Raw genomic sequence first — 21,512 nt, 5'->3', positions numbered from 1 at the left:
TTCTCATATTTTAATAGCTATAACGTCTCTTTTTGTCCAAATCATTGATAAAAGTCTTGTTGAAGACAGGACCAAGGACAGAGTCTCTGAGTACCTGTAGGTGAACCAACCAACCAGTCAATGAATGAATACTCCTGGGCTGCAATTATTCAACCAAAGGGGAGCACACCTCATTGTAGTACCATCCAGTCTTGTCTATAAGGACGTGAGAAATTTGGTCAAACACCTTTCTGTCCACAGCATTTTCCTGGTTAATTAAATCAGTAAGCCTATCCAAAAGGGGAAGTGTTTACTTTTCTTCTTAGCAAACCCAGTGTGAGTTCCTACTTCTCATCACCTTTCCCCCTTAAGGTTCACAAAACGTCTCTTTTATAGTCTATTCTAGATTTTGCTGTGGACCTATAGCAACTTGCTTTTTTGGTCAGGCTCTGAGTGACTCTGAAAGGGGCAGGGTTCAGGCTGGGATGTGTTGCAGTGGCACCTGGAGGGGCTGGCAGGGCCAAGGCCAACAGGGTGGTGCGTGAAGGCAGCTCAGTGGTGAGGTGGGCGGGTCGGTTAAGTGTGTAGGTGTGGAGTCTGGTTAATTAGAGTGGAGAGTTGACTAGTGGGCAGAGAGGGGAACTGAAGAATCTACCCTAAGAGTGCATCGGGCACAGGGAGAGAGCAAGAATGGAATAAAGGCAGATCTTCCTTCAAGGAGCAAACCAGTGGGCCAGGGAAGGCTGGAGACAGTGTTTGACTGAAAGCAAGAAACCAAGAAAGCCCAAGGCTGGGGGAGGTGAAGCTAATGGAAGTTCAGAGTGAGGATTGGTCTCGGGAAGTGAGCTGCCTCACTGGGGCTTGTAACGGGACAACGTCACTTCCCATCTCAGCAAATGACACTAACCACCCAACTGTCCAAACCAGCAACCTGGGGGTGCTCACAGAGTCCTCCAGCTGCCTCTGCCTCCCCGTAGCCAGTTGAATCACCGAGCCCTATCATTTCTACCTCTAATAGCTCTAAAACTGCCTCTGTCTCTCCACTGCTCTGTCATCCCCCTGGCCACTGTCAGCTCATTCTTTTCTTTCTTTCTTTTTTTTTTTTTTCGAGGAAGATTAGCCCTGAGCTAACATCTGTGCCCATCTTCCTCTACTTTATATGTGGGACACCTGCCACAGCATGGCTTGCCAAGCAGTATGTAGACCCGCACCCGGGATACGAACTGGTGAACCCTGGGCTGCCAAAGTGGAACGTGTGCACTTAACCACTGTGCCACCAGGCCAGCCCCTGTCATCTCATTCTTGAATCGCCTCGCAGCCACCTCACTGGTCCCCTTGCCTCCAGATTTGACTTCCCATTCAGTCTCAACACCGGTAGATTCAGTCCTTATTTTGGAACACAAACTTCATCTGATCTTTCCCCTGCTTAAAAATCCTTCAGTGGTTTTGCTATGACCTTCAGGATAAAGTCAAGCAGTTTGGCATGAAATAGCTGCCCCTCCCTGGGGCTGCCTCCCCTCCTACTCCCTCCCGCCTCATCTCGCACGCCTCGGGCTGCACGCGTCCATGTTCTGGGTGGTCACATTGTAGGCGCTCTCTTTTATGCTATTGAACATATTGCTCCTGCTGCCAGAAGTCTCTGTCCCCACCTTACCCCCATCCACCTGAGTAATTGCTGCTCCACTCAGCGTGTCTTCCCCGCCTGCCACCTGCTGCCCCTTCCCCTTGTGAAGAGCATGACCTTCTCTGAGTACCCTTATTTTATTTCTTTCATAGGATATTACTCTGTGTTGTAATAAGTGATTTATTTGCTGGTTTCCTCTCCAGGTTGTGAGCTTCTTGAGGGCCAGAAAATATCTTGGGATCCCTAGTACTTAGCAGCCAGCCCTTGTAGTCTAGTGGTTAAGGTTCGTTTCTGGGTTCATTTCCTGGTCAGGGAACCACACCACTTGTCTGTCGGTTGTCACACTGTGGCAGCTGCATGTTGCTGTGATGCTGAAAGCTCTGCCACTGTTATTTCAAATACCAGCAGGGTCACCATGATGGACAGTTTTCAGCAGAGCTGCCAGGCAAGACAGACTAGGAAGAAGGACCTGGCCACCCACTTCTGAAAGAAATTGGCCACGAACACCCTACGAATAGCAGCAAAGCATTGTTTGATACAGCACCGGAAGGTGAAAAGACCATGCAGGGTTCTGCTCTGCAGCACACGGGTCAATAGGTGTTGGAATCCACTTGACGGCACTGACAACAAAAAGTGCTTGGCACATACAGGTGAAGAAGAAAGTTTGTTGAATCCAGTTGTTCATACATTCCATATTGATGAGGGAACAGCCCTTTTTAAAGACCAGCCCTTTAGATGGTCTCTATCTTGAGGCCTCATTTTCGCCTGACTAAGGCTCAGTCTATTGGGTCATGATACTTACTGGTGACAGAAGGGCATCGGTATTTAAAGGTCATTTATACAAGAAGGACAATACTGGGTCACATCTCCTAGTTCACAGGGAACTGAAGCTTTTTGGTATCTTTGAGCAGGATAGAAGGCATCTGGCTGCTATGGCTGTGACATGGCCTCAAGCTAGGTGGCCAAGAGGAGGGGATGATGAAGACGGGGGTGGATTTGGGAGGTGGGGAGTACCGATGGCTCCAGTCTGCCCGAATGGATGACCTAGGCAATGGGAAATAGGACTAGAGAAGTGTTGTTCATCTTCTTAGAGTTTGGGGTATATGGAAGAATTGGGTGAATTGGGAGATTTTGGTGAATATCTATACTAGGTTCCTGACGTGGAGAGTTTCTCCAGGGAGACAATTTCTTCAACCTAGTCTTGTACGCAGACCTGACCTGGTGTAAGATTATGCACAAACTGGCCCGTCAACAGGACATTCGTACTGGTAGTTATTCCTATCATAGTGGCTGTAAGAGATTTTCGGGCTGGCGGGAACTGGGGTAAATGTAACACAACAAATGGGCGTCATAGGGAAAACGTAACTGTAAGAACCAGTGACAGCTTGGTGATGGTGGTAGGAAAGCACAGAAGAAAAGTCACCTGTAACGTCCTCTTTGCAAACACCGGGGTATAAACTGAGGCCGTAGTGCTGAAGCAACCCCATCGGGAGATGCATAAAAAAGAAATGCATTTCATATGCGCATCTGGGCAGTTGTAGCCCCCGTGGGCTTCTTGCAGGTCTGATAGGAAGTGAGCTATGTCAGTGAATGCGTTAGCCAGGACGAGTAGCCAGTTGTAGTGAAAGGCTCCACCTTAGGGAGTTCAGGGTGATACCAGTTCCACCCATGACCTAGTTACTACGTTGGGTTACTGGGCATATGGCAGGGACTGAACGGAGAGTTGACCCAGGAACCCTCCTTGAATATGTCCATTTTTTGTAGGTATCTCCTTCTAGAACTGCTGTAAGTTCCAATTTACAGAATGTAATGGCGGGTGCAAACTGAGAGGTCAGGCATGGATGCCGGATGTGAGTGTTGGGGGTCAGGGAGAAAGTGTGCCCTGTGATTGGCTCAGGGGCCAAGCAGTGGCCATGGGCTGTGCCTTTGTGGCTGCTCTCTGTTGAGAGATACAAAGTCAGCAAGGCTGAGTTGTGGCACATTTCTTTTTGGCGAGAATGTGGGCATTCTTACACATCGAGCCTCCTGCCTTGAACAGGGCCGGGTGGTCAGTCCTGTGAGCCGGAACAGAAAACCTGTGGCTCTGGGTGCTCAGGATGCTGTGTGCGTTGGTGTTGAATCAATGGGTTTGATGCTTAGTCGGAGCCTCTCAGACTCTGGAAATGCTTGAGTTCGCAGTGGTCCATGCACAGTAGGATGGAGTGCCTGATCTCTCTCCTTCTGGATGGGATCTACAGGATCAAAACATGGCTTTGATGGCCAAGTTCTCGTTTTTCTCAGAGGGTTTAGATCTGCCCTGTCCAATATGGTAGCCAGTAGCCACATGCAACTGTTTATATTAAATTCAAATTGATTAATCAGAAAAAACTTCAATTGCTTAGTCACACTCATGACATGTGTAGCTAGTGGCTACTGCATTGAAAAGTGCTGATTACAGAACATTTTCGTCGTGGAAGAAAGTTCTGCTGGATGGTACTGGTCTAGCTCTCTATGGAGAAGAAGAATTTGTGGAAAGTCCTGCCAAGTCACCATGCTGGCGGCTTTTAGACCAGGTGAGGATAGGATGCTGAAGGGGTCCTCTCCCTCCCAGGAAAGGCTGCTGTGGGTCAGAACAGAGGTAAGTCATTTCTTCAGGTCTTCAGAGATCCGGTGGATGACTCGTGAAAGTTGTAAATTTTTGGTAGCTATTTTTTGTGGGAGTCCTCAAAATAGAAATAGTGATGATCTTGGAAATGACAAAAGATGACGTTGATCCATCTGGACGTCATGCTTAAAGTTGATATGGCCCAGAAATTTGACTTCCACTGGTTAAAAAATACGTGCTTCTACAGTTTTGTATTTAACCCGTAAATCCAGAGGGATGTCAAGGCCTTCGGGACAAGGGTGAGAAATTAAATATACTTGAAACATTTCCCTAAAAGATCATGTACCACTGTCCCCTACATGGTGTCGGCTTCAGCGCATACTCTTTGACGAGTAATTTGTTCTGCGATGACGCTAAGTCTAACGAATGAAAGATGGTCTTTTTGAAATATATGATACCAATCTTAGAAACTCTCATTCACAAACTCCGGGATTATGAGAGGTACTTAAAGTATAAATGGCATTAAAGTTACCCTTTACCTTTGTGGTAGGCAGAATAATGGCCCCCAAAGACGTCCGTGTCATAATCCCCAGAGTCTATGGATATGTTACTTTATGTGGGAAAAGGGTCTTTGAAGATATGACTAAGTTAAGGATTTTGAGGTGGGGAGATTATCCTGAATTATCTGGGTGGGCCCAATGTAGTCAAAAGAGTCCTTAAAAGTGGAGAAACTTTCCCAGTTTTGGTCACAGAGAGAAATGTGACCAAACAAGCAGGGTCAGAGAGCCGTGGCACAGCTGGCTTTGAAGATGGAGGCAGGGGCCGGGAGCCAAGGGATGCAGGCCGCCTCGAGACGCTGGAAAAGGCAAGGAGAGAGATTCTCCTGCAGAGCCTGGAAAAAATACAGTCTTGACCACACCTTGATTTTAAACTTCTGACCTACTGAACTCTAAGGTAGTAATTTTTTGCTGTGGAACCTGCTACGTTTGTGGTAATTGTTAACAGCAATAGGACTAATTCACTTTTTATAGAGTGGAGGATTATTAAAGAAATTATTTTGGAAATATAGCTGTTAAGAGGATGGAATGTCCATGTCCACTAATCAGTGCATTCTTAGCTTGTAGGCAATTCCGTATGAAGCCAGATGATAATAAAATTGTTGCCTGGTCAGCACAGAAAGCTTGCTTAGTGGTTCGGCTGAGTCCACAAGGCTGTTGTGTCTGCTTGTATCCCTCACTTATCTGGGTAGGTGGTGAAAGTGTAATTGGGTGGAGAGCACGTCCACCAACAACTGGCCTAGTGAATTAGGCAGCAGCCATGCACGACTGTGGCCTTGAAACCCTTCCAGACATTTGATAGCCTTAGCTCTCTGGTTTTTATTTTTTCACAAAGTGGACCAAAGAAGACAAATGGAAAAGACATCATTGTGAAAAACTCGGTCTTGATGAAGTGTTTGTGGGGGCAGTGGGTGGGTACCATGGAATCGGTACCCCAGTGCCCACCAGTGTGTGGCTGGTGGTAATGCTCATGGTGAGCAAAGAAGTCAGGATTACAGCTTCTGAGGGCTGAACTTATTCTCAGCTCTCAAATATGAAGTCATGAATGGCCGTGACAGTCATGGCGTTAGCCTTGGCTCAGAAGAGAATGCCCTTGAGCCCCACCAGGCTCTTCAAGGTCCCTCAGTAGACCACGGCTAGGACTCTGGGAGATGGAGCTCAGTTAACCATCCTTTATTTTGCTATGGCATAGCACCTGCTTGGCTTCCAGAAGTCATTGCTTCACCTTCATAGGGAAAAGATGGACTAGCTGCCATGAGAAACGCTGGAGTTATGCCCACCAATTCTAACTCCCATGGGTTGGCTGACCGTTTGTCCACTTTTTTCCATATAATAACAGGTTTACTACGAACTTCACAGACAAAGTTAGAATTGTAATTACATTTAAAAAGAACTCGTTAAAAAGTTTAAATATCATATTATAGACATACATTATCCAAAATTCCAGAACGTATTTAAACAGGTAGCAGATATCGCTACCCATCTTTGGACACAGAACAACAGCGTTATTGAAACTGGCTCCCAGATGAGTATGGACCACCTTCTCCCGTATCTTAGGGAAGAGAGGAAATCGTGATACAGGCGTCGTTGATGCGGTAATTCACGGAGAGTTGTTCCTCTAACAATGCCAAAATTGGGCTCACATCTTTGACTTTGTGAGGGAGCTGATGATTGCTGCCTTTCTTCTGTTCCTTAAGAGCTACCACTCAAGGCATTGACATTATATCTACTCGTCCCCAAAGGCACCAGAGATGGGACTAGAAGCCTCTTCACAAAGCACCTCAAATTCGTAGATGGTTTCCAACGTTGGTCTATAATTGATTAGATAAAATGACAACATCGCCTCCTAGAAGTCTCTTTGGTCCACTCGGTCTCCTCTGGCTGCCCAGAAGGGGCCATGATTTCTTCCATTTCACAGCTCAACCTGCCGTGATTGGGCCTTGAACCACGGCAGGGCCCCGATTCCTGCAGCTGCGCTGGGCAGGGCTGGGGATGCAGGTGAGGCTAAGGGTAGGATCACAGCGGGAGGAGAAGGAGCGCTGGTTAAGGGGCTGGCCAGCTTAGAACGAGGCTGGCGAGCATTTGATCAGCCGGGCTGGGAGTTAAGACCAGGGACTGGGCTGAGGGTGCATCAGGGGTCCTGGCAGCGACACAGCTGGGATGAAGGAGAAGCGTGCAGACAAACCCGGCTGAGAAAGGACTGAGATGGAACGGAAGCCAGAGGAGTCCACAGAAGGCGAGCTGAGGTCGCAGTGGGAGGCAGCGGCGGTCTTGTTCAAGAGCACGGGTTTGCCATTCACTTGGAAGAGCTTGAGTTTAATCCTGTCCTGTCAGTCATTAGCAATGTGATTTGGGTCAACATGCTTAAACCTGTCCCAGTTAAATCGTCTCTAAAATTAGAATAATAATATATATCCTTCAGGTGACTTTAAGAATTAGAAATAATGCATATGGAGCACCTCACACTGTTTCTTCAACCGGGTTTACGGATGCAGTTTCAGGGGTCCAAACGTTCTCTACACAAATTTTGTTTCTTGTTCTCAACTCCCTTTTTTAAAACATAGGCTTTATTTTTTAGAGCAGTTTAGGTTCATAGCAAAATTGGGCAGAAAGCACAGAATTCCCGTGTACCTCCTGCTCCACACACGCACAGCCTCCCCCACTATCAACATCCTCCGCCAGAAGGGTACATTTGTTGCCATCAATGAACCTGCACGGACACATCGTATCATCCAAAGCCCACAGCTTACACCAGGGCTCACTCTTGCTACTGTGCATTCTGTGGGTTTGGACAAACGTGTAATAACATGTATCCACCATTATTGCATCGCCCAGAATATTCCAGTGCCCTCTATGCTCCACTCGTTCATCTCTCCTTTCCTCCCCAACCCCTGGCAACCATGATCTTTGTGTTGTCTCTGTAGTTTTGCCTTTTCCAGAAGGTCACATGGTTGGAATCATACGGTACGTAGCCTTTTCAGATTGGCTTCTTTCACTTAGTAAGGTGCATTTAAGGCTCCTTCGTGTCTGTGCTGTCTGACAGCTCATTTCACTTTAGTGCTGAGGAACGGCCCATCGTCTGGATGGACCAGTTTATTTCTCCACTCACCAGCTCTTGACTTCCAATCCGGTGCTTTTCCACCGGGGCCTCTGGATCTCTGTCTGGGCTGAGCACGTCTTCTTGAGGACTTGAGAGTTTTTGAATTTGAGAAATACTAGCCTAGCATATCAAAGGTGCTCAGTCAATGTAAAGAACTCATGACAGGCTCATTTCTCACATAGAAGAAGCTAACAGGGTAGTGAAGCGGGGCCGGGCCGAGACCTTTGTTCGTAGGATTTATCCCAGAGAGGAGTCCTGTCAACTGGATTTGAGGTCCAACCTGCTTTTCTGTGGGCCAGGCGGTTCTGAGCTTCCCGGACAGCGGCCTGGGGCTGCCCAGTCTTCAAGGGGCACATCCCCGGGGCAGATGCTGGACATGGCCGTGACCTGACAGTTTCTGACAGCCCCGTTTTTGAAACTTGGAGCATTTTCTGACTGTGGGTTTTCTGGCATCGTTTCTTGCTCCGTCATTTTCAGAGATTGCAATTTCCTCAATTGCCTCTGCCGAGTCTTGCAGTTCCCCAGGTGGTAGGTCGCGGGGCCTGGAGACCCGAGCTCATTTACAGCTGCTCGGGGTTCCCTCGCTCCCTCTCCATTCCTCTTCAACTTCTGCTCCCTATTCACCATCTGTGTTCTGTTTTCCTGTGTCGGAGATTCTCCTCCCAGACGGCAAAGACAGAAGCAAAACCACAGCTGGGCGGTTCATCATCTCGCCCCATCCACTCCAGGCACTGACCTTCTTGTCCGTCTTCTTGCCCCAAATGTAATTTCGTGAGGCCCGTTTTTGCTCTCTGAGTATTTCACAGGCCTGAGGGCAGAGCTGTAGCAGCAACCCGCTCTCCTTGGTCCCGTCCTTCTTACAAGGTCCTCTCTCCACCTCCTCACTGAGGCATTCCCTGCGCTGACACAGAGGGGTTTTAGGTGCCTCCTTGATGTTCATTCGGATTATGCCTTATTACATTTTCAGAACTTTGTTTTTTTAGAACTCTGTATTTTAAGTCATATTTCCTTTTAGCGCTGAGGTTTTCAACCCTGGGATTTGAAGCAAATCCCTCGGGCAGGGCCCAGGCATGGGGATTTTTTTTAGGTTCCCCAGATAATCAGAAAAGGAAAAAAAAAGTGTTAAAATAGACTTCATCAAAATTGAAAACATCTGCTTATCCAAAGATACTGTTAAGAAAGAGAAGAAACAAGTCACAGATTGGGAGAAAATATTTGCCACACATATATCCAACAAAGGACGTCTATCAAGCATTTCTTAACAATTCCTGAAACTCAGTAATAAAAAGACAAACGGCCCGACTGAAAAATTGGCCAAAAAGCTTGAATGGGCACTTCACAAAGGAAAATATATAAATAGCCGATAAGCCCATGAAAAAGGGTTTAACATCATTAGTTATCAGGGAAATGCAAAATAAAGCCAAAATGAGGTATCCACTAATAGCTAAAATTTTTTAAAAACTGACAACATGAGGATGCAGGGCAACTAGAAGTCTCATCCTTTTCTGCCAGGAGGACAAAATTGTGTGACCACAGGACATTGGTCTGGCAGTTTCTCATAAACTGGAACATACACGTACCCAATGACAGAAACACTACTTCTGGGTTTTTATCCAGGAGAAGTGAAATTATGTACACTTAAAGACTTAGCACCTTCATTAATAATAGCCCCAAACCGGAAGCAATCCAAATGTCCCTCAACTAGAAGAGGAATGAGCAAATTGTGGTACGTCCATACAAAAAGGATGCTACTCAGTGATAGAAGAGGAGAGAACTATTGACTCATGTTACAACATGGGTGGACCTCAAAGTCACGATGCTGAGGGAAAGAATCCACACCCAGAAGAGTACCGACTATATGATTCCATTTTTAGGAAGTTCTGGAACAGGCAAAGTAAAAGGAATCAGAACAGAGGTTGCCTCTAGGAAGGGCGGTTCTGTGAGTGACTGAAGTGCACGGGGGATCTTTCTGGAGTGATGGATGCGTCCTATATCTTGATAGCGGTGTGAGTCACGAAGCACATGCATTTGTCCAAACTCATTTTCAAAGTGAGGTCTTAACGTGTCTTACGTTCAATTTATATAAGTGATGCCTCGATCAGGGAAATTCAACGAACAAAAGTTCCCGGATGATTGTGCTTCACAGTAAGGGTCAAGGGTCTCAGTTTGCAAAATGTCTTCAGTCTTTTCCCTGCAGTTTGAAAACCTTGGTTCCTCCTTCCATGCCCCTTGTCTGCAGTGCCCTGCATTCCAGCCTCTAATAATTAGGGACCCCAGACCATCATGAACAACTCACCTAAGATGCTCTCATTTCCAACACACCAACTACACCTCTTGTCGGTCAGAAAACTAAAGCCCAGGGTCTCCTTGCTGAGGGAGGAGTAACGTGCCTGGACAGGTGCCCACCTGCCCTTCTTGTGGGCGACTGAGGCCTGTAGCTGACGTCTGGGGCGTTGAGGCCCTCTGGCCTTGCTCTCTTGTCTGCACGTGAAGGTTCGTTTCTTGTTTTGGGAAGGCGTCTTTCATCCGCTTCATAGAATGAGCCTCTTTTTGCCCCTAGACTTACTGATTTTGAGGTAGTTCAATGTGTTCTTATGTAAAGTTAAGTTCTGTGTCTCTTATTTTCTAGCTATACTTTTTTTTTGGATAAAACATACTTTAACAATTACTATTTCGGTCTAAATTCTCTCCTACCAAGACCCAGGGATAGCTGGAGGACATTTTTATGTGGTGTGTCTATCTTTTCAGGCTGTTTATTGCCCATCTCCTATGCCTTGCCCTATTTTCTTTTCTCTGGGAGATGCTGAGATCTGATTTAGCTTCTTTTCTGATCTTGTGTCAAACAGCTGTGAGCAAATACAGAAGCAGTATATCACCCGCTCAGCAGCTGTAGCCGCCCAGGACTCGGCTAAGAACAAAAAAGCAAACCACAAAGAGACTTTGAAGACGCAAAATAGATGTCACGAAATCATACACTTTCCTCGGAGGTGAGCCCCTTGGATTCTTACTCAGAGCCAGCTTACTGTTACCTGAGACACAGGTGTAACAATCCTCACAGCCTGGTTAGCAGCACCAAGTTAGAAGCAGAACAGAGGTGGGTCTGAGGGTTAGGGACATTGATAGCTGTAAAAAGGACAGCCAACTGGAGAGGAGACAATCCCTCCTACTTTCATTTTATCTTTTTTTTTGGTGAGGAAGATTGGACCAGAGCTAACATCTGTGCCAATCTTCCTCTATTTTGTATGTGGGATGCCACCACAGCATGGCCTGATGGGTGGTACATAGGTCCATGTCCAGGATCCAAACCCGGGAACCCTGGGCCACTGAGTGGAGCACATGAACTTAACCACTATGCCACCGAACTGGCCCCACTTTATCTTATTAAAATAAAGAAGATAGAAAAATCTAGAGGCCGTTTGGTTTAGGAGCAACATGTAAAATAATTCTCAATAATCTCTGGAAGCATGACTATAGTTGAGGTCAATGCAAGACTGTCCTTTATGGTGATGCTTGTAAGTCACCAAGAGAAGGCTCAGTGTGCCCTGCACATCTCTCCTGAAGGAAGCAGAGAAGTGTGTAATACGGTTTAGAAAAGTTTCTATCAAATTGGGTGGAAATAAAGGTTTTGACAGTGAAATGAACAAATTTCAGTCTCTCAAACCTGACTTTCCTGGCGCCCTTCCTGACAGCTCTGGGTGACGACGTCGTACTGCCTGGTGGCAGGACCAGGCCCTCCTGGCACTCCTCCATAACCACCCCTTACCCCCGCTCTGGACATCGGATGGGGAAGTGCCCCCCGGAAACTGCAGCCGTCGTCCGTGCCTCTGGGCCTCTCTCTGCCACTCCCGGTGTTGCTCAGACCTGCCGCCTGTCCTCCTCCCAGCCTCTGCCGACTGCCGTCCCCCGTCTCCTCTGACCTCCAAATCCACAACACTCTGGTTTTCTCTGGATGGACTCTCTGCTCTGCAAATCCATCTGAGGCTCGTCTGTTAATCCCATGAATCTGAAATAAAAAGAAACAATGTGTACAGAAGTTCTATAGATGAAATGATAATGGTGTTTAGGATTGGTTTGAAAGCAATCCATCAGGGGTGGGGGTGAGGAAAGGCAAGGACAAAACAAGATGGCTATTGGATGTCACAGGAGCACGTCACATCACGTGCTCTCTTGATGTGTGTGAGAAAATGTCCCTTAAAAAAGCTACAAAAATGGGGCCGGCTCCGTGGCTGAGTGGTTAAGTTTGCATGCTCCACTTTGGTGGCCCGGGGTTCACGGGTTTGGATCCTGGGTGTGGACCTATGTACCACTCATTAAGCCATGCTGTGGTGGCGTCCCACATAGAAGAACTAGAATGACCTACAACTAGGATATACAACTACGTACTGGGGCTTTGGGGAGAAAAAAAAAAGAGGAAGATTGGCAACAGATATTAGCTCAGGGCCAATTTTCCTAAAAGAAAAAGAAAGTTACGAAAGGAAACATGTGATGTCATGCAACCTAATTTCAAGTTCTTGTTCTCATTTTCATCTGCTGCTGGACAGGGACTACACGGTCACTTTGCCATCAGCTCAAGATCACTCCAAATTGTTTCCTCAATAACTTCACCCAGGAAACAATATCTGGGACTTATTTTTGGAAAGATTCTCTCAAGTACGTCTGCCTCTTGCTGTCCAATATGCTTCATGGTGCAGATTATTCAGAGCAGCTTTAAAGTGTTGACATTAAGGGCCACTCCATGGAGCCCGGGACAAAGCCAGGTGAAGTGCCCTTTTACCTTTGAAGGCTTCTGGCGTCCAGGCCCATGTGGGCAACTCTGCTCCACCATCAGGATGTCGGAGAGGCGAGAGGCTGCCTTCGACCCATGTGAATTCTGTTCATTTTGGAACTTGAGTCTCCAGAAACCTGGCTCTCTTTGTCAAGAGTTTTCTTCCCTTCTCCTCCCTTGGCTCAGCTTTTCTTCCTTTTCTTTCCTCTCTCTTTCCTCCTTCCTTCCTTCCTTCCTTTTCTTCTTTTGAACCACGACTATCATCTCAAAAACCTAGAGCATGTTCATGTCAGACCTCATAGAGTTGTTGTAAAGATGAAGACACAAGTGTCAGAGAAAAGGAGAAATTTTTAATTAATTAGAATAACTTTGATCATAATTATAATAATTTTTTATTATGGACACTTTCAAACATATAAATGTCTGACTAATATAGTGAACCCCTTGTAGCTATCACCCAGCTGCAATAGATGCTCACGCAGGGCCAATCAATCTCCTCTTATCTGTCCACCTGCCTCCTCCATTCCCACCTTCCTCCTTCTCCTACTCCAGATTAATTTAAAACAAGTTCAAGGCATCATATTGTTTCATCTGTAAATGCTTTAGCAGCATCTCTAAGAGATGAGGTCTCTCTTTCTTTTCTAACATAATCACAGTACCATCATCACATCTAAAAAATAACAATAATTTGTGAATATTATGAAATATTTAGGCAGCACTCAAAGTTTCCTTATTCTCTCACAATTTCTTTTTATTGTTGGTTTGCTCAAATCAGGATCCAAAGAAGATCCATGCATTGCATTCAGTTGAAATATCTCTTGTCCCTTCTAATCTGTAGGCTTCTTTGCTTTCCTTTTTTTTCCTTGCCATTTCTTTAGTGAAGAAACTGGGCTATTTGTCTTGTGGAATTTTCAACACTCTGGATTTTGCTGATCATCCTCATGGTAGGTTCAACACGTTTCTCTGTTACCCATAATTCCTGGAGCTTTGTTGTCATAGAAAAGACTTCACTTCCAAGACTGACAATTTCCATGTATGACATCCCGCCATAGTGAGTAAGGTCCCAAACTCTCCTGAGGCAATGAAAAAGAGGATAACTATTTTGCAGTAATGCCAAGTCTAGTCTCTGTTGACTTCACAAAAAATATCTGGCCAGAGTCCGTCATTAGCTCCGTGATGACTGTCAACTATAGTGTGTTGGGCCTCCCCTCTGTGCGTGAGAATGAGCGTGGACAGGTGGAAAGAACGTGGAATTGGGAGTCAGACAGCCCTAGATTTGTCTTTTATTAAGTACATGCCTTTTCTAGTTAACTTCGTATTTTTTAGTCTCAGATTCTTTATATATGAGGACAGCATCTACCTTACACACCTGCTGTGTCATATGTGTTCAATAATGGATCGTTTCTTTTCCCGCCTGGGTTAAAAAATGACAATTTGTGTTGAAAACCACAAATCTATAGAGTTTACTTAGATCCAAATGCAAATAAAGCCTCATCAGCTTCACAAAAAATACAGGAGATTTTTAAGTAAGCCTTAAGGAAAGGCGCGCAGAAAGGGGAAGGAACATGAGAACAGGAAACATTGCTCTCCTTCTCTCCTTGCACTCGGAAAATTCAGGAAATTCTTCCCAAAGGGAGCATGACCCATTTCAGCCTAAAAGTTCGCTATTCTCTAGACTGTGCTGGCTTGAGGACATATTTCTTTTACCAAAAGATGAGTTCACAGTAAATGACTCAGAAACATATGGATGAAATTTCCCCTAAGCCACACAGGGGATTAGAAATTAAGGGAAAGAGCGCTTGGCAACGCGCATTTGGGGTTTTGCCAAATGTAAGCCAACTGAGAAATAGTGAAGACACAAGGCAGATCGCGAACACTGCCAAGTTTACACATCTTAGCGGGACAGAGATTTATAATTAGAGCCGCTCAGAAAAGCAGCGCCTCACGGATGGCAGAGGACAAAAAAAGCCTTTGTCCCCAATGCCTCAACGTGGCTGCTACTTCCCAGATGGACTCTGTACGGTGAACACACCCTCTTAATCATCGGGATCCTCAAAGCCACCTCACCGGCCACAATTCATCTCCTCCACGAGCCCCTGACATCCTCTGCAGGCCTCTTTTGTTTCCAGGCCATGCTGGATGTTTCTCGCAGTGGATTCCTGGATGAGGGAGAACAAATCTTGACCGGCGTTCTTGAATGACAGGGAAGAGCTGTGATGGGAAAGCACGACAGAGCAACGTCCTTCTGCGACATACACGGTTCTTGTCCTCTGTCTCTTACCTTTGTCACCTTGCCACATTTCTCTGCTTTCCAAGGGTTTCTTTCTCTGCAAAATGAAGGCGTTAGATCAGCTGTTCTCGAACCGTGCTGCCTGGAGCCTTTTCAAAACCTGGTGGGGCCCAGTGGAAGGGGGCGAGGACATCCTGAAAGGGGTTCTCTTCAGACAGGGGAGGGGGCCCCCGCTGAAGATTTCAAGTGCAGAGAGGGCTCTGGGGTCAGACAGTTTGAGAATCATGAGACTGGACGGAATCTCACGTCCCTGGTGACCTGACAGTGCCGGTGTCGTGTGCCACACTCCTGTCTCCACCCGCTACACCGGAGATCACTAATGACACACTGTGGTTTTTCTCTCCAGCATTTTTCAGATGCTCCTGGGTACCAGGCACTGTGCTCAGCACGGGGCATTTAGCAGCGAACAAAACAGACCTGTCCCCGCCCCTGCGGAGCTGAGAGGCTAGCAGACGCGGCTGGCATTAAACAAACAAGTGGATGTGGAAATCCAGATCAAGATACGCGTACCATGAAAGACAAGCCCTTGGTTGCAGGGTGAGCCGGCCTGGGGTTTGAGAGATGCTGTAGAATGCTTCCTCTTCGAAGCTTCTCTGCCACCAGCCTGGCCTGGCTTGCCACTTGCCACTCTATGGAAAAGCTAATCATTAAGTCACTTAATGGTTTCATGAGAAGGACGCCTCTTCTACCTGACAGGGGAGCGTCGCGAACAGAGCGCTCAGGAGCTGACGGATGTAGCCGGCTGTAGCTGCCCGAAGCAAAGGGACGGCCACGAGGGAACAGGCGGGGCCTTTAGGTGGGCAAAGGTGGGAAGCTTTACAGCTTGGTGGGCTGGAGGGGTGTGAGAGGTTCAGAAAGGTGGTGACCCAAAGTGTCAGTGAAGGCCACACCAATGACTCCCTTCGCTTATTTCACTCTTGTGTCTAGAATTCTCCTTCTTTTCCCCACTCCTCACTGCGTTTAGTATGCTATACACAGTATGTGTTAGTCATTGCTAAGTCTTAATTCTATGGCTATTTCTTTGCCTCTGTCTAGCTCTTTCTCTTTGTACATTTTGTAAAGAGAAAAGGGATTTAAAAAAATTTCTGGACACATTTATGTGGTGCCTAACGTAGGTAAAGGGGCAGTGCTCACTGGCACCAGCCGGTGGTGTGCCTGACCTCTTGTCTGGGGGCAGCGGCGGGGGCGTGGAAGCAGGCAGAGGGAGACTGGTGTGTTGGCTGAAAGAGTTAAGACTCCTGTGGGGCACTAGATGGCAACATTTCTCCAAATCTAAACTCAGCAAAGGCGAGGACCTGCTGACAGAAGGTCAGCGCTGCGCGGCTGCCAATCCTAACAGTCTATGAAATCTGAACCTGTAGAGCTGAGAAGACAGAAGCCAGATCCATGGGAGGGCGATCCTCACAAGTGCATCTCTTGGGCCGGTGGTCCACAGGAAGCGTTCGATGGTGTTAGCTATGACTACTATCACCACCACCACCACTACTGCCATCGCCACGTATCACTACCATCACCAACACCACCACCTCTACCATCACCACCATTACCTCCACTATCACCACCACCACCACCACCATCACCACCACCATCACCACCACCACCACCATCACCTCCAGCACCTCTACCATCACCACCACCACTACCACTACCACCATCACCACCATCTCTACCATCACCACCATTACCTCCACTATCACCACCACCACCACCACCATCTCTACCATCACCACCATTACCTCCACTATCACCACCACCACCACCACCACCATCACCATCATCACCACCACTACCACCACCACCACCACCACCATCACCACCACCACCACCACCATCACCACCACCACCACCACCATCACCACCACCACCACCGCCACCATCACCACCTATCACCACCATCACCAACACCACCACCTCTACCATCACCACTATTACCTCCACTATCACCACCACCACCACCACCATCACCACCACCACCACCACCACCGCCACCATCACCTCCTATCACCACCATCACCAACACCACCACCTCTACCATCACCACTATTACCTCCACTATCACCACCACCACCACCACCATCACCACCATCACTACCACCACCACCACCACCACCACCACCATCACCACCACCACCACCACCACCATCACCTCCAGCTCCTCTACCATCACCACCACCACCACCACTACCACTACCACCATCACCACCTATCACCACCATCACCAACACCACCACCATTACTTCCACTATCACCACCACCATCACCACCACCATCACCTCCAGCACCTTTACCATCGCCATCACCACCATCACCACCACCACCACCATCACCTCCAGCACCTCTACCATCACCACCATCACCACCACTACCACTACCACCATCACCACCTATCACCACCATCACCAACACCACCACCTCTACCATCACCACCATCACCACCACCTCTACCACCACCATCACCACCATCACCAGCATCACCAACACCACCACCTCTACTATCACCACCACCGCCACCATCACCTCCAGCACCTCTACCATCACCACCACCACTACCACTACCACCATCACCACCTACCACCACCACCACCACCACCACCACCATCTCTACCATCACCACCATTACCTCCACTATCACCACCACCACCACCACCATCACCATCATCACCACCACTACCACCACCACCACCACCACCATCACCACCACCACCACCACCATCACCACCACCACCACCGCCACCATCACCTCCTATCACCACCATCACCAACACCACCACCTCTACCATCCCCACCATTACCTCCACTATCACCACCATCACTCCCGCCATCACCACCACCACCACCATCACCATCACCAACACCACTACATCTACCATCACCATCATTATCACCAACCACCACCACCACCACCTATCACCACCATCACCAATACCACCATGTCTACCATCACCACCACCACCACCACCATGACCACCATCACCACGATCACTAACTGAGTCACACAAGTTGCTATTGTTTTTCTTGGTGCTAAAAATTAAAATTTCATTTAAACCAATTCTGGATGGAGAGATCTAGCTAGAGATACATACCTTTTCCTTCTTTATTTTTCTTTTTTGCAAATATATCCTGCACCTAGATTAGTGAACTGCTGCCTGCTATAGAAACTTAGAAGAATTGCTTTGATGAAGATGATTTGTACTTGACATACCAATTTTTTGGTAGATAAGTAGTTGCTTCTCATCTGCTTAAGCAATATTTGAAAGCCCAGGGTCCTTGTATGTGGACTGAAAGTTTCCCCTGGAGTTTTGTTTGCCTTATCAATTTACTTAGCACACTCTGTCTGCTTAGCAACCACCCCACTCCCCGGGCCCTGTCGTTTTAATTAGCAACTGTCACTGTAGTCCAGTGTTTCTATTGAGGCACACCCACTGACCCACAAAGAGTCAAAAGATATCGCTTGACCTAGAACAACGTTTGCTGAACTTCTCATACAATAGGGCTGGTCCGCTGAACTGTTTCTTGGGGATCAGAAATGGAATCTAGGTGGGTTTCTGTGCAAGACCGAGAATCAAGGTGTTCAAAGAGTGAGAATGGCACAGGGAGAGAGTGGCAAGGCGGAGCCACAGGACTGAAAGCTGACGGCTGGCTACCTGTTTTGAGCCACCTCTTTTGTGCCTTAAAGGCCAGTGCCCCATGGCTGCCACCTGGCAGGTGTAGACTTTTGCGTAGGTCTATTCATGTGTTCAATCAGCACATAATGATTCACTTCTAACATATGCCCAGCCAGGTCCATGCTCTAGAGAGACAGCTGGGAGCAAGATATCTGCCCTAATGACGCTTGCATACCGGCAGAGGAGCAAACAAAATAAATAAACAAATTGCTAAATGTCGTTTGGGTTTGATAAATGCCAATGTGGAGAATGAGGGGGATTTGGACATAGTGACAGGTAATGCATGTGGGTGTGAGAGTGTGTGCGATTCCGTTGGCTAATTTAGCTAGAGTCGATCATCCCGGAAGGCTGCTCGGAAGGGGTGCCATCTGAACAGACAGACCTGAGTGAAATGAGGGCGTGAGTCCCATGAGAGTCCCTGAGCTGAAATGAAACCACATGTCACCATTGTCATGAGCGGAACTAGTCAATGTGGTCATGTGCACGGCTCTCAGGTGCTTGGCAGTTGACGATGGTATTGAAAGAAGCGTGAGGTAAAGAAGGGGGAACGAGTCCCCTGCAACTTTGCCCCCAGTTTAGAAAGTAAATCTTCTACCAAATTTGGCCTTGCACACAGAAATTCATTAAGCAGTATTTTATTAACAGGCTCAAAAAGTTTACACAAACTGGTGAGCTCAATGGAGACCCAGGACTCTGTGCTTTTAGGAGTTCTTTCTACCGCCTTGTATGAGAGGGTCACGTTAGGGAGCGGCAACAACACCCAAGAGGCAGGAGTCCGTTACACGGAGACTCTGCAACAGGTGCCCAGAGCTCCTCCTGACCAACGCACAGATGCTGGACTGGACACGATCAAGCTGCAGAGGCCATCCTTAAAGACAGACATTTGTGATGGTTCATTTTCTGTGTCAGCTTGGCTAGGCCACGGTGCCCAGCATCTTGGTCAAACACCAGTCTAGATGTTACTGTGAAGGCATTTTTGGATGTGATTAACACTTACATTAGTAAACTTTGAGTAAGGTAGATTACCCTCCATAATGTGGGTGGGCCTCATCCAATCAGTTGAAGGTCTCAAGCGCAAAGACAGAAATACCCCAAAGAGGAAGGAGTTCTGACTCCGGACTACAACATAGAGATTCTGCCTGAGTTTCCAGCCTTTGGACTCATTAACTGACTCAAGAGTTGCACTAATAGCCCTTCCTTGAAGCACCAGGCTGCCAGCCTGCCCTTCAGATTCTGGACCTGCCTCCCACAATCATGTGAGCCCGTTCCTTAAAATAAATCTTAATTTCTCTTAACATTCCCCCTCTTTTCTTCCAGATGCAGTGGGAAATAGGCTAGCGGCACATTTCCTCAGCTTCATGGTTCTATCCTAAGCGTAAGCACTCTTCAGATATGAAGAAAAAGTGTCCCAGTGTCCCAGGTCTTTGAGCAGATCAGGAGGGTTCTGGCTAAGCTGGGGACAGAGAACTCTGAGACAGCTGCTGGTTGAAGCGCCCGGTCCGGGTGTCTTGTTGGGGTAGCCCCAGCACTCACTCAGGGCTATGAGCCTCAGTGGTTCCCTGTGCCCAACTCGTCACCAGTCAGGTTCCATGGGAGCAGGTGCTGAGACAGAGTTTGGGGTGCAAAATGTTTATTAGGGATCAAATCCTGTGGAAGGAAGGGGGAGAACCCGTCATCGCAAACAAACGCAAATAATGTGACCAATTAACACCTATGGCCAGCTAGTTCTGCTTAAAAATAAACAACTCAGAGTAAATGAATATCGCAGAGTACAGATGATCTTTACACTTCGTGTAGACTGACCACTTGTCTCCCCTTACTGGTTTATCAAGGGGACGATGTAATTAGGTGTTTATCTATTGCCATATTGATACAGCTTTATAATCTACACACCGAAGGGAATTATTAATGCTAATAACTTAAGATATTATGAGTGCTAATAAAATAATTACTACTACTTATTAATTAATAGTAACTGCTCTATTTGAATCTGTTTTGTTAGATTAATTTAATTCAATAAAATTTAAGGTAAATTTTTTAAAAAAGAAGGGAGAAGGAGTCCAGATTGGGCAGAGGAAAAGTTGAAGGGTAACGCACGTGGGCGCAGCCTCAGCCAAGCCAATGTTGAGCTCCGACTGAATATGCCCATCAGGGTTGTTTGCATTGGGTCAGAATGGCTGGGCTCTATCCCCACCTGGCTCAGTCACTGGATAAGGGCTGCCCCAGGGCAGGTGGCCTTGGGCAAGGGGGCGCTCTACAACTGAAGCCAACCTTGAAGGAGCAGATGGCTGCAGATGTCTATTGACCACACTCCCCACAGCTGGGCAGCGAGCCCTTTCTGGAATAGCGGGAACCTGGGCCACCCATCTCTGTGTCCACCATGCTGCTCACTGAACAGCGAAGGATGGTACATGGCTGAAATGTTTTAGCCAATCCACATATCTCAGATACCTTTAATATCACCCATGAGCCCGTTTCTAATATTCATCATACTTATTAACAATGAACTAATTTCAATGGTAAAAACCCATTTCTGACATTGCCTGTGCTCATGAACAAAGCCTCAGGTATCCAGTGAGAGATCGATCACAGAAGCACTTGAGGCGGCTGCTTCTGGAGTGTGGCTTTTCTGCTGAAATACCAGCTGACTCCCCAGGCGTGGAATTTTCCATTAGAGCAGCCGACGGCCCTTAGAGGAAAAGCTTAAAGCTTAAACGACCCGGCACACACATAATATGACTGACTCTACCTTGCTGAAGTATTTTAAAGTCAATCAGACATCCAACAATGCTCATTTAGACACGCTTGTCTTTAGAGGCCTTGACACCTCCTCTCTCGTCTTGTCCAGTCGTACTGTCTTAGGGGTTATTTAGTTGCTCAGAACAGAAACTACTCAAACTAGTTCAAGTTTACTGGGGGTTACTGTCAAGAGTCAAGGACGGCACGGC

General features: G+C 47.2%; 1 long non-coding RNA gene across 1 annotated transcript in view; it reads left to right on the top strand.

Moving 5' to 3' along the window:
• The window catches only part of LOC106825197 (uncharacterized), a 48,055-nt gene extending 36,172 nt beyond the window's left edge, over nucleotides 1-11,883 (top strand). The window contains exons 7-8 of the long non-coding RNA XR_011502125.1: nucleotides 10,691-10,831; nucleotides 11,534-11,883. This is a non-coding gene — a long non-coding RNA (uncharacterized lncRNA). The remainder of the gene's footprint in view (nucleotides 1-10,690; nucleotides 10,832-11,533) is intronic.
• The last annotated feature ends 9,629 nt before the right edge of the window (nucleotides 11,884-21,512 follow it).

The sequence above is a fragment of the Equus asinus genome, chromosome 1, assembly GCF_041296235.1.
Source record: "Equus asinus isolate D_3611 breed Donkey chromosome 1, EquAss-T2T_v2, whole genome shotgun sequence".
Lineage (NCBI taxonomy): Eukaryota > Metazoa > Chordata > Mammalia > Perissodactyla > Equidae > Equus > Equus asinus.
This window is presented reverse-complemented; position numbering and strand designations above follow the sequence as displayed.